The following is a 9,252-nucleotide window of genomic DNA, read 5'->3' as shown; positions in this document are numbered from 1 at the left end:
AAACAGTAGCTGAGCGATATCTTCCTTTCTTCCTTTTTAAAAAGTGTTTGAGAAAATCCGTGTCCTTCCTGGAGAAGCCGTCAGGGGCACGACTCTGGCAGTGATGGCTCTGACTTCACCTGCCTCTGCACATGAGTCACGGAGTGTTATAAAAAGCAAATCACCTGCCAAGTCTCATTTCTTGGAACTGAGTGGAAATTTCAGCAAGCAGCTGCTCTTTCATTAGTTTAGACTTTTCCTCTGTGGGTTTCATGAAGAGGGCCTGGAATTACAGAAACTTTGTAGCCTAAAGGACCTGTTGCTGTGTTTGGGTAACCGCGGCTCAATCCTGGAAGCGGCTACGTGTTTGGTCTAGATCTGATTTTGATCTTTGTGACGAATCTTGGTGAAGCCTGGAAGGAGACTCAAGAACACAATTAAGCAGGTTTGTAAGTCTTTCAGGATTGGCAATTCAATCCTATCAAAAATCGGGAGCGGAACCTCAAAAATCAGATTAGCTCTCCTATATACTACCTGAAGGGGGGTTCTTTTCTTCTGTCTGATGCTGTCGAAAGATTTATGTGTTCTAGCTTTTCTCTGGAGTGACAAAAGACAAAAACTTATTTGAAAGTGAAATCGGTGAAAACTGATATTCTCAGGGAACAGCCCGATTTTAGGAGTGGAAGTAGCTCATTATAGGAATCGTGACTGTGGCAACAGCTTAGCGTGAGGACTTTGGCTACCTGTAAGCACGCCAGTAGTATCTGCGCATGGGACTATTCCCCGTGCAGAGTGAAAGCCACGTGTAAGTTGTCAGGGTCAGGAGGAATGTGGTGCCAGATGGAAACAACATAAACAGCTGGGAGATCTCATCCGGGATTTCGAGAGAGGACGGGAGACTTTTGTTCTCGTAGCCCACTCGTTCCAAGCGCGGTTTGGATACACCTACTTCTTCGGGGAAGGATTTTGCTTTTGGAGCCTTGGTAGGTTTTGCGAGCGGCTCTTTTTCTTCTCGATGAACGCTTACGATCACTTTAAACGACTCCCGTGTTGCAGCCCGGCTCCGGGGAGCTGCTCCCAGTCCCTCCGCGTTTCGTGAGCGCCCCGTAAACCGCCACGGGCAGCGGGAGGCGAGGCGGCCCCGGCAGCGCGCACAGCCCGCATGGCGCGGGGGGCTCCGCATGGCGCGGGGGGCTCCGCATGGCGCGGGGGGCTCCGCGGGGCTCCGCGCTGCCCGACCGCGGGCCCGCCCCGGCCGCGGGCTGGGGCTGGGGCTGGGGCGGCGGGGCCGGGGCCGGGGCCGGGGCCGGGGCGGGGCGGCGGGCCGGCAGAGGGAGCTCCGCTCCGCTCCGCTCTGCTCCGCCGCGGACTCCCGGTGACCGGCGCCCTCCCCGCGCCGCTCCGGCACTTTGTTGGCGGCGCGGAGCGGAGAGCGGAGACCCCACGCTCGCCCCTGCCCGCAGCCCGGCGGCGGCGGCGGGGAGACCCGGGGCCGGGGCCACCACCGCCGCCACCCCCCCGGTGCGGGAGCTGCGCGGCGCGCCCGCCGGAGGAGGACGCCCGGGAAGGTAAGGGGCTGGCGGGGCGGGTTTTCCCCCGGTCGCCGAGCCCCCCCCCGCCCCGCTTTTGTTCCGCCACCCTAAAAGCCGCCCGGGCGACCGCCCGGCTCTGTAAGGCGGCGAGTTGCGGGGCATCGACCCCAGGCTGGCCCCCCCCGGTCCCGCTGCCGCCGCCCTCCGCTGGGGCAGGGGCCGCTGGAAAACTCCCTCCCGGCCCCCCCCCCCCCCGGGGCCGTGCGGGGCTCTGCCGCGGCGGCTGGGGACGGCGCTCGCCGCCGCAGCCTTTCCCTGCCGCCGCGGCTTTACACGGACGTAGCTCCCCGCGTGTGTACGTGTGTATGTATAGGTGTACGTATGTTTTTCTCCCCCCCCCCCCCCTTGCGGTAACGCCACCCGCCGCCACACCTGCTCGCACCTCGCCCGCCGGGTGCCGCCGTCCCGGGGGCGGCGGGGCGAGGGTCCCCGGCGCTGCCCGGGAAAGGCAACCTCCGTGCCTGGCCCTCCTCCTCCTCCTCCTGCCTCACCTTCTACCAGGTGACTTGGCTTTCACTCCTTATTGTGGTATTTTTTTCCCCCCGCGGTTAAGCTGGCTTTTCCAAAGCTGGCATGTATTGCTGGTAGCTGGCAAAGGGCGGCTTTCGGGTGCCCTAATCCTGTTGCATGCCCGTGTTTCTTCGGTGCTCTGCCCTGCTGTCTTCCTTCTCTGCTGTGCAGCCCTTTCCCTCCATCTGCTGACTTTCCCTGGCGTCCTTCCTCCTTCTGCCCCTCTCGTCGCCATGACGTGCACTCCCTTACGCATCGCGCCGGTGCACGAGGGGTGACCCGGGCCCACAGCGGAGAACAGGTTTGTGGCATTTTGTGGCATGATTTAAGGTGCTTCTGCCCACCCCCCCCGTAACCTCAGTAGGTCTGTGTTGTACCCACGAAAGGCAAGACATCACAGCTTCCACTAAACCCCAGGTTCAAGCCAGCTAGTAGCAGGCAATAGAAGGGTGAAATAAGTTTTTCTTAAGGATGTTGTTTGGGGACCAGCCCTCCCACTCAAAACCTGTGCTTTGCCTGGGTTCGTGGGGCTTGTACCCCCAGAGTTAAAGACATGAAGCAGTATGACCTTTGGTGGAGCCCGCTGTGCATACTTAAAGTGAAATACTGAAGATAAAAGTATTACTGCTCTGTGTTACATCTGCTGGAATAGTAACCAAATGATGGATCTCGTGTGTCTTTGCAGCGTAGATCCTATTTTAATTGTGCTTCTCCTTCATCATCAAAAATGTGGTCCTCCTCCCTTCCTATTGACCATCTTTCTTCTCGTTTGTGATTGTGCAATGTCTGTATGTCAGCTACAAAAGTTGCTTACATGGGAGAGCATAAAAATGACCATTTTTGTTGTTAGCAACTGGAAATACTGAATCAGCATGTGTGACCGGTCTCCTTTCCATGGAGTACCCATGGAAATGCTGCAACCCTTGCCCTCTGAGAAGCGGTCCTCTCCTAGGCCAGGCTTGAAATGGGCTGGTCGTTTCTTCTCAGTGAGCAGTGGGGACTGCAAAAGGCTTACAGGGTTTCCAAGGTGTAAGGGAGATGCAGCATACCTCATCTTGATTCACAGTTCACAGCGAGCGGAGCATTATTAGCATACGGGTATCGTCAGGTAATGAAATACTGTGCTCGAGGCTCTGTGGAAGCAGGTTGGGACTGCTGCTTGCTTTCACTGGGGGAGGCTATGGAAATATAAGTGGCTTTGGACTTTAATTGTCCAACTGGTTTGTATTGTCACATACTCATAATGGCTGCAGTATTGAGTTATGCCTTCTCATAGCTCAGAACGAATGTTTCTGATTGTGTGTAATTTTGAAAGCAGCCAAAGCATCCCGTTAGATTTAATCGGGAGGGAGGTGACACCCCGCAAGCAACAACGCCCAATAGTGATGAGGTGCCAGGTTATATATAGCTATAATAGAGAGGGCAAGATTGATCTAAAGATAATTACTTTTGCTGTGAAATGCACAGGCAGAAAAAAATACAGAAGTTTTGCACTTGGCGACAACTAAATTTGTGAAATATGATTGATTTTCTTTCTGTCCATGGTCTAGCTGTAAATGGCGAATCAGTCACATTAACTGCTGCATTTTTTCCCCTGTGGGTGAAAGCTTATTAAAATCTAAACATCTGAAGTCGAATAATTGGTGCCCTGAGGGTCAAAATAGATTAAATATATAAGAACTTTTCTCTTCAGCTACTGCAGTGAGATAACAGAAGACTTCAAATCCACACAATGAAGACTGCACTAATAAAGTACTTGCTAACTTTGATTTTGGTGTCTAGCACTTGTTCCTCTTATACTCCTAATTACAATTTCTGCATCACTCTGTCTCTCAAATGGTGAATGACTGGTCAACGGTATGAGATTTTCTTGAAGACACAGCTTGCAGCCGTGCCAGAGAGAAAAATGGAGCCCTTTGGTCTGTGACCCATCCAGACTGTTCTCTTTCTGCTGTGGCACTGGTGGCCAGAAAGAAAAGACATTTAACACCTCAGGGCTGTGTTGCTTACGGTACAGTGTGCATGGCCCGATCCTAATGTCTCTATTCAAAGAGAATTGGAAAGGGGCTTTGCTTGTGTGTGCATTTTCTGCGTGTGGATAGGTCTGTTTCCCACGTTTCCTTTGAAACGAGGATTTCTTCTTGCTTTCTTACTTAACAGCATCTGGTTCTGTGCCCCCTTTGTCCATAGGGATTCAGAGTTTTCATCATTCTAGTCCTGAGCTGGGTTTGCAAGGAGGCTAATCAACAGCTCGCGATTAGATGGCTTTTAACTGATCTTGAAGCTTCAGTATTTGTTTTGTGGTGCAGAGAGCAGCATGGTGCCTGAAGTACCATTTTTCCTTGTAGTAGGGCCATACTTACACAATACCCGCTAAAACTGTAAGTCACTAAAAATACCAGTGATTACTAAACTAACAGTGCAGTTATATATTGAATTTTCACATTGGGGGGAAAAAAAGAAAAAGAAAAGACTAAGAGGCTAATTTCTTGGTTTTGGTGCTAGTTCTCTAGTTTTTCCAGTATTAAATGCTTTGCATTACCAGAAACTAGAACTCCTGCTTTCAGGGAGGGCTGTAACTGCTGCCATTTGATCTCAACTCCAGAGTTAGATTGATTCATCCATCGATTTATTCATCCAACACGCTGAATTTCTCATAGTTTTGTACAGATCTTGATTTAACCCTGATACCTAGGAATTTCAGTTTCCCACCCTAGATTGCAAGTTAGATGATTGCTGTCATCGTAATTTTACGTTTTGCTGGGAACTTCAGCTGTTACTGCAGTCCTGAGTGACTGCTGGGTTTCTCGCTGTTGTGCCCATAGATGAACTTAGGTATAAAGTCATTAAAGTTTCATCTAAGTCAGTCAGACTATTTGGTGTGTGCATAGAAAAGTATTTGTATAACTGTTCACAAAACAGAGCTCTTCATTCACTGAAATGGAAAGGTAAGGCAAGGCATCCTTTATAGTGTTTGATACTCAGAGAACGTACGTAATTTTGCTTGTTGCCTGGCGAGGTTAGTCACAGCCTTCTTGGAAAGACCACGATGATGTGGGAAGAAGCAACCTTTAAATCTGTTTTGTGGGGAGGGATTTTTTCATTTGTTTGTTTTGTTTTTAATTGCATGTCATGGATACTGGGGGGATAAAAAATGAATCAGTCGCAATTGGAAACGTTAGCATTAGCTTTTGAGGACTTGTTTTCATTTTGAGCTGTGACCATCAGCCCACAATCACTAACACATGCTTTTGATTTTATTCTGTAATGTCAGTTTCCGTAAAAATTTTAAATATTAGCCAACTCAAGGCCTTGAATGCTACTAGTTGAATGCTTCCAGTCCCTTCTTCCCTCCCTTCTCTATGCCACTGTCTCAGTAATTAAAGTTACTCATGCTGTGAATCTCCACAGGATTAAGATCTAAAGTAGAAACAGCAAATTACAAATTACTTTCTTTGCGTTTATCACCTTTGTGTTTTTCTGAATAGACTTCAGCAGCCTTGTGTGTTCTGGATAAACAAGGTTAGCAGGCGTCTGTCTCTAGCTTCAAAGGTACAGGGCTACTACTTTCCATGGAATTTGTACATATCTCCTTAAGCTATTCATTTCTGTGGGGTTTTCTGTTGTGTAGCTTTCTGACGCATAACAGGCATCTTCATTACTGATGGTGTGGCATTTTGACCAACCATGGAAATGGCTATCTTCTCTATAAAACAACAAACTAAAACCAAACCTGTATAAAACTCTGGGCTGTGAAATGATGAACTCCTTGTCCTGTAATACTGTGAAAACTTTGTCTATTTCAACAGAATATTTAGAAAAAATTTACCATTTTAAGAATGGTATCTGTTGAGTGAGAGTAGGTGTTACGGATATTCAGTAACTTAAAGTAGGTTTTGTGCAGATAACTTGTGTTTTTTTTTTTTCTTTTGAAGAATGCATTGGTTTTACATGAGAGAGAGGATTTATCTTTTAATAATCCAAAATGTTACCACTTAAGGATTTTCTGGATTTTAGAGATTACCACTGCAGGTAAGGGAACATCTGACTTCTTTTGAGCCTCCCATGAGCATACTCCCATGAGTATTCAGCTGACTTCGTTGTGAAGCTGCCATAGCTGGTTCTTGGGCCAGGGGGCTGGGATTTGCTGTAGCTGCTGCATGCTTCAGACTTAACCTACTGCAAGAGCATCACTGTAAGCCTTAATGTCTGTAGCTCAGGAATGTTTGTAACTGGAAAATAAAGGGATGACTCATGGGATTTGTGGGTATTACTTTGATTTCTACTCCTGCATGTAAAAGCATTTTTAACAATTCGACCAAGTAGAAAAGCAGGCACTAGGACTGCTGCTTCTCCCATCAGTGCTCTGTTCTCCTCCCCCTTGCCTTCCAGAAATTGGCTCAAGTGCAAAGAGAAGCTGAAAGTGAGATGTTAGCAGTACCTTTTTGCTGTTCGTTAATATAGGTCCAGACCCATTGGGAAAGGGAAACGATATTTAACATACCCCCCAAATCAGCTGCCTAAAACTTGATCTAAAAAATAGGAGAAATACATGAGATCACAGAAGTCCGTTTGCTCTTCAATACTTGCAGATGCCTGGTGAGATACAAGATTATCCCCATTTTATCAACATTTTAACTTTAGGTAGAATTTGACATTGCTGCGATTTGTTCACTTAATGCTCCTAGTGATTTGTCTTTCACCTGAAATGTGAACTTTGGTTAATGAGCACTTTCTTTCATTCTGGGGTGGTTGAGAGGGCTTAATGTTAATTCAGCCCTCTGAATGCTCCTTTCATGCAGACTGAGGACCCTGCTCTTCGTTCTGATGTACTCTTCCTTCTTCCGATGCCGCTGCTCGTTTTGCTTGCTTCCACAGTGTGTCTGAGGTGTTGTCTTCTCTATCTCCCGAGTCAAAGAACTCTTTGTTTCCAGTGTAAAATATAATTTGGAGTAATTAGCCGTGAGAAAGCTTTCTTTTTCTAATCCGTAAGGGATTTAACACTTGGTGTTTCAGAGAGCTAGGTATCTGGTTGATGCAGGGATTCATTAAGAGTTCAGTGCCTGTGAGAATCCCAGTGTACATCATAAAAATATTTTGAATGTGCAGTTCTATTACTCAGAGCGTGTGAATGTGAGACCTTTGTGCAAAGAGTGAGACATTCATCTTGTATGTTGAGTTCTTCACTGTAGCTGGGTGCACCTGACAATGATATAGCAAGGACTATGCAATGAAATTGAGTTACATCATGAGGAGTTTGTGATATCAAGTTGTAATAAAATTCAACTTGATGATCTTCCGTGCCATTTTAAAAATGGCACGGAAAAGTCAGCCATTTATAGATGTGCCTCTAACGTAATTTTCAGCTTTGCACAACATGTCTTGAGAAGCCAGTGAGTGCATTATACTGCCTTCAGTTGGAGATATAAATATACATCTATGTTTCACATTCAGAATTGGGTAGCAGGCTGTGTATTTAAATACACATTTTTCTTCTTTCACTTCAGTGTCATGTTAGGCTCGGTTTTCCCAAAGTGGAATTACTTATTCTCTTCTCCACTTCTAGCATTATTTATTGCTTTGCTATTCTTTCCATGCTCTTGCAACCTTAGTGTAACGTTTCATCTCTTCTGTTTCCTTCTCTTCCTGTATTTAAGGGTAAAGAATTGTCTCGGGGTGAGGGCAGAGGGCTGGCAGGTAGGAGGGTGGAGCCTGTTCCTATTTCAGCTGCAGACTTTGTTATGGCTAATAAATCCAGGCTAACTGGTAATTAGCTTCTTATTGCTATCCCACATACAGAGGGCAGAGTGAGGAATCTGGACTTAGTACTTTAGCGTTCATTAGGTAAATTACCCCTGTGTGACCAATGTCCTACACTGCTGAGAAACAAACACGGCTTCTCCATTGCAGTCACTGTTTCCCTTCTCATGGCTGCTTCTGTGCTAAAAGCACTGCTGCATTTTGAGCCTTACCTTCAGCTTTGGTCTCAGTTCTCCCCTGGCTGAAGTTTTCCTTCCTTCTCCACTTGCCTGAGCCATGTTTCTCCACCATCTTCCATATTCTGGTCCCTCCTGCTCTTGAGTCTTGATATAACTTTAGTCTCCTGTTTTTTTTTCCTTTCTGTTTCTTTATTTATCTCCTAAGTTTTCCCTACCCTTTTTATTTTACTTCACTCTTCCGTTGCACATACTGCTCTGTGTCCAACTTTGCAGAATGTACTTCACGGCACATCTTGCAGTAAAGCTTTTTCTTGCTCACAAACCAACTCTTTTTACCCTTTTGTGTCATTAGTCTTCCAGTGTCTTCTGAAATGCATTTCAGTTCCATTGATCTCAGTGGGACGCACTGTATGTGAAATTACATGTGTAGTCAAGTCTTTGTGGGATAGGGTTTGAAAAGTCATGTCTTTTCTAAAGGTTTAACGCTGTGCACTTTGTCTAGGCAATAATTTTAAGCTCACTTCAAGCAGTTCTAGAGCTCAAGACCTGAATAGGAGGTGTTAGTGTGTGTGTAGGCATTTGTTTTCCCTATGTGAATGAGGTGTCTAATACACACACAAAAAAGTCTGTGCAATCAACGTCTTACTGAATATGAATGTAAGATATTCCCAGAAGTGCCTTCAATACATGGTGGCATTTGTTCTTTTCTACTTAGAATTTAGAGTTTTTCTCACTTTTTATATTAAAGCTAAATGTTGACATGCAAGAAAAAGACGTGTTCATACATTTCTTAAAAGTGACAGAACAGAATACAGTCCTGGAGGAGAAGCAAGTTGCTGTTGAGGCCCAGTCTTGGTGATGACCGATTGAAGTCACAGTTTTGTGCAGCTGATCAACAGTTTGACTTCTTCAGAGGGGCTCAGACTTCCCGGTTGGGGGTTTGGCAGACGAGGTGGTCCTACTGGCCTATGCAGTACAGCATTTTGTGCCCCGCAGTGGCGAGTACCTTAGAGCAGCTGGCAGCAGTGGGCTACGTCTTCCCGGGTGTCGTGGTTTAACCCCAGCCGGCAGCTCAGGCCCACCCAGCCGCTCGCTTACTTCCCCCCGGTGCGATGGGGGAGAGAAGCGGAAAAGTGAGAAAACTCGTGGGCTGAGATAAAGGCAGTTTAACTGGTAAAGCAAAAACCACGCACGCAAGCAAAGCAAAACAGGGAATTCACTCCCCACTTCCC

General features: G+C 46.9%; 1 protein-coding gene across 5 annotated transcripts in view; it reads left to right on the top strand.

Annotated features, from left to right (window-relative positions):
• The first annotated feature begins 233 nt into the window (after positions 1 to 233).
• Positions 234 to 9,252, top strand: part of EPS8 (EGFR pathway substrate 8, signaling adaptor) — a 138,655-nt gene continuing 129,636 nt past the window's right edge. For 3 of the 5 annotated variants that reach the window (XM_075051314.1, XM_075051309.1, XM_075051312.1), the window contains exon 1: positions 1,311 to 1,547. The gene's annotated coding sequence lies outside the window, so the exon portion shown is untranslated. Of the gene's footprint in view, positions 425 to 813; positions 963 to 1,310; positions 1,548 to 9,252 lie in introns of those variants that run through there. The other 2 variants (XM_075051311.1, XM_075051310.1) reach the window with 2 other exon arrangements.

Source organism: Buteo buteo, chromosome 19 (assembly GCF_964188355.1).
Source record: "Buteo buteo chromosome 19, bButBut1.hap1.1, whole genome shotgun sequence".
In the NCBI taxonomy this organism is placed as follows: domain Eukaryota; kingdom Metazoa; phylum Chordata; class Aves; order Accipitriformes; family Accipitridae; genus Buteo; species Buteo buteo.
The sequence above is the reverse complement of the archived record's forward strand: the minus strand, read 5'-3'. Positions and strand labels throughout refer to the sequence as shown.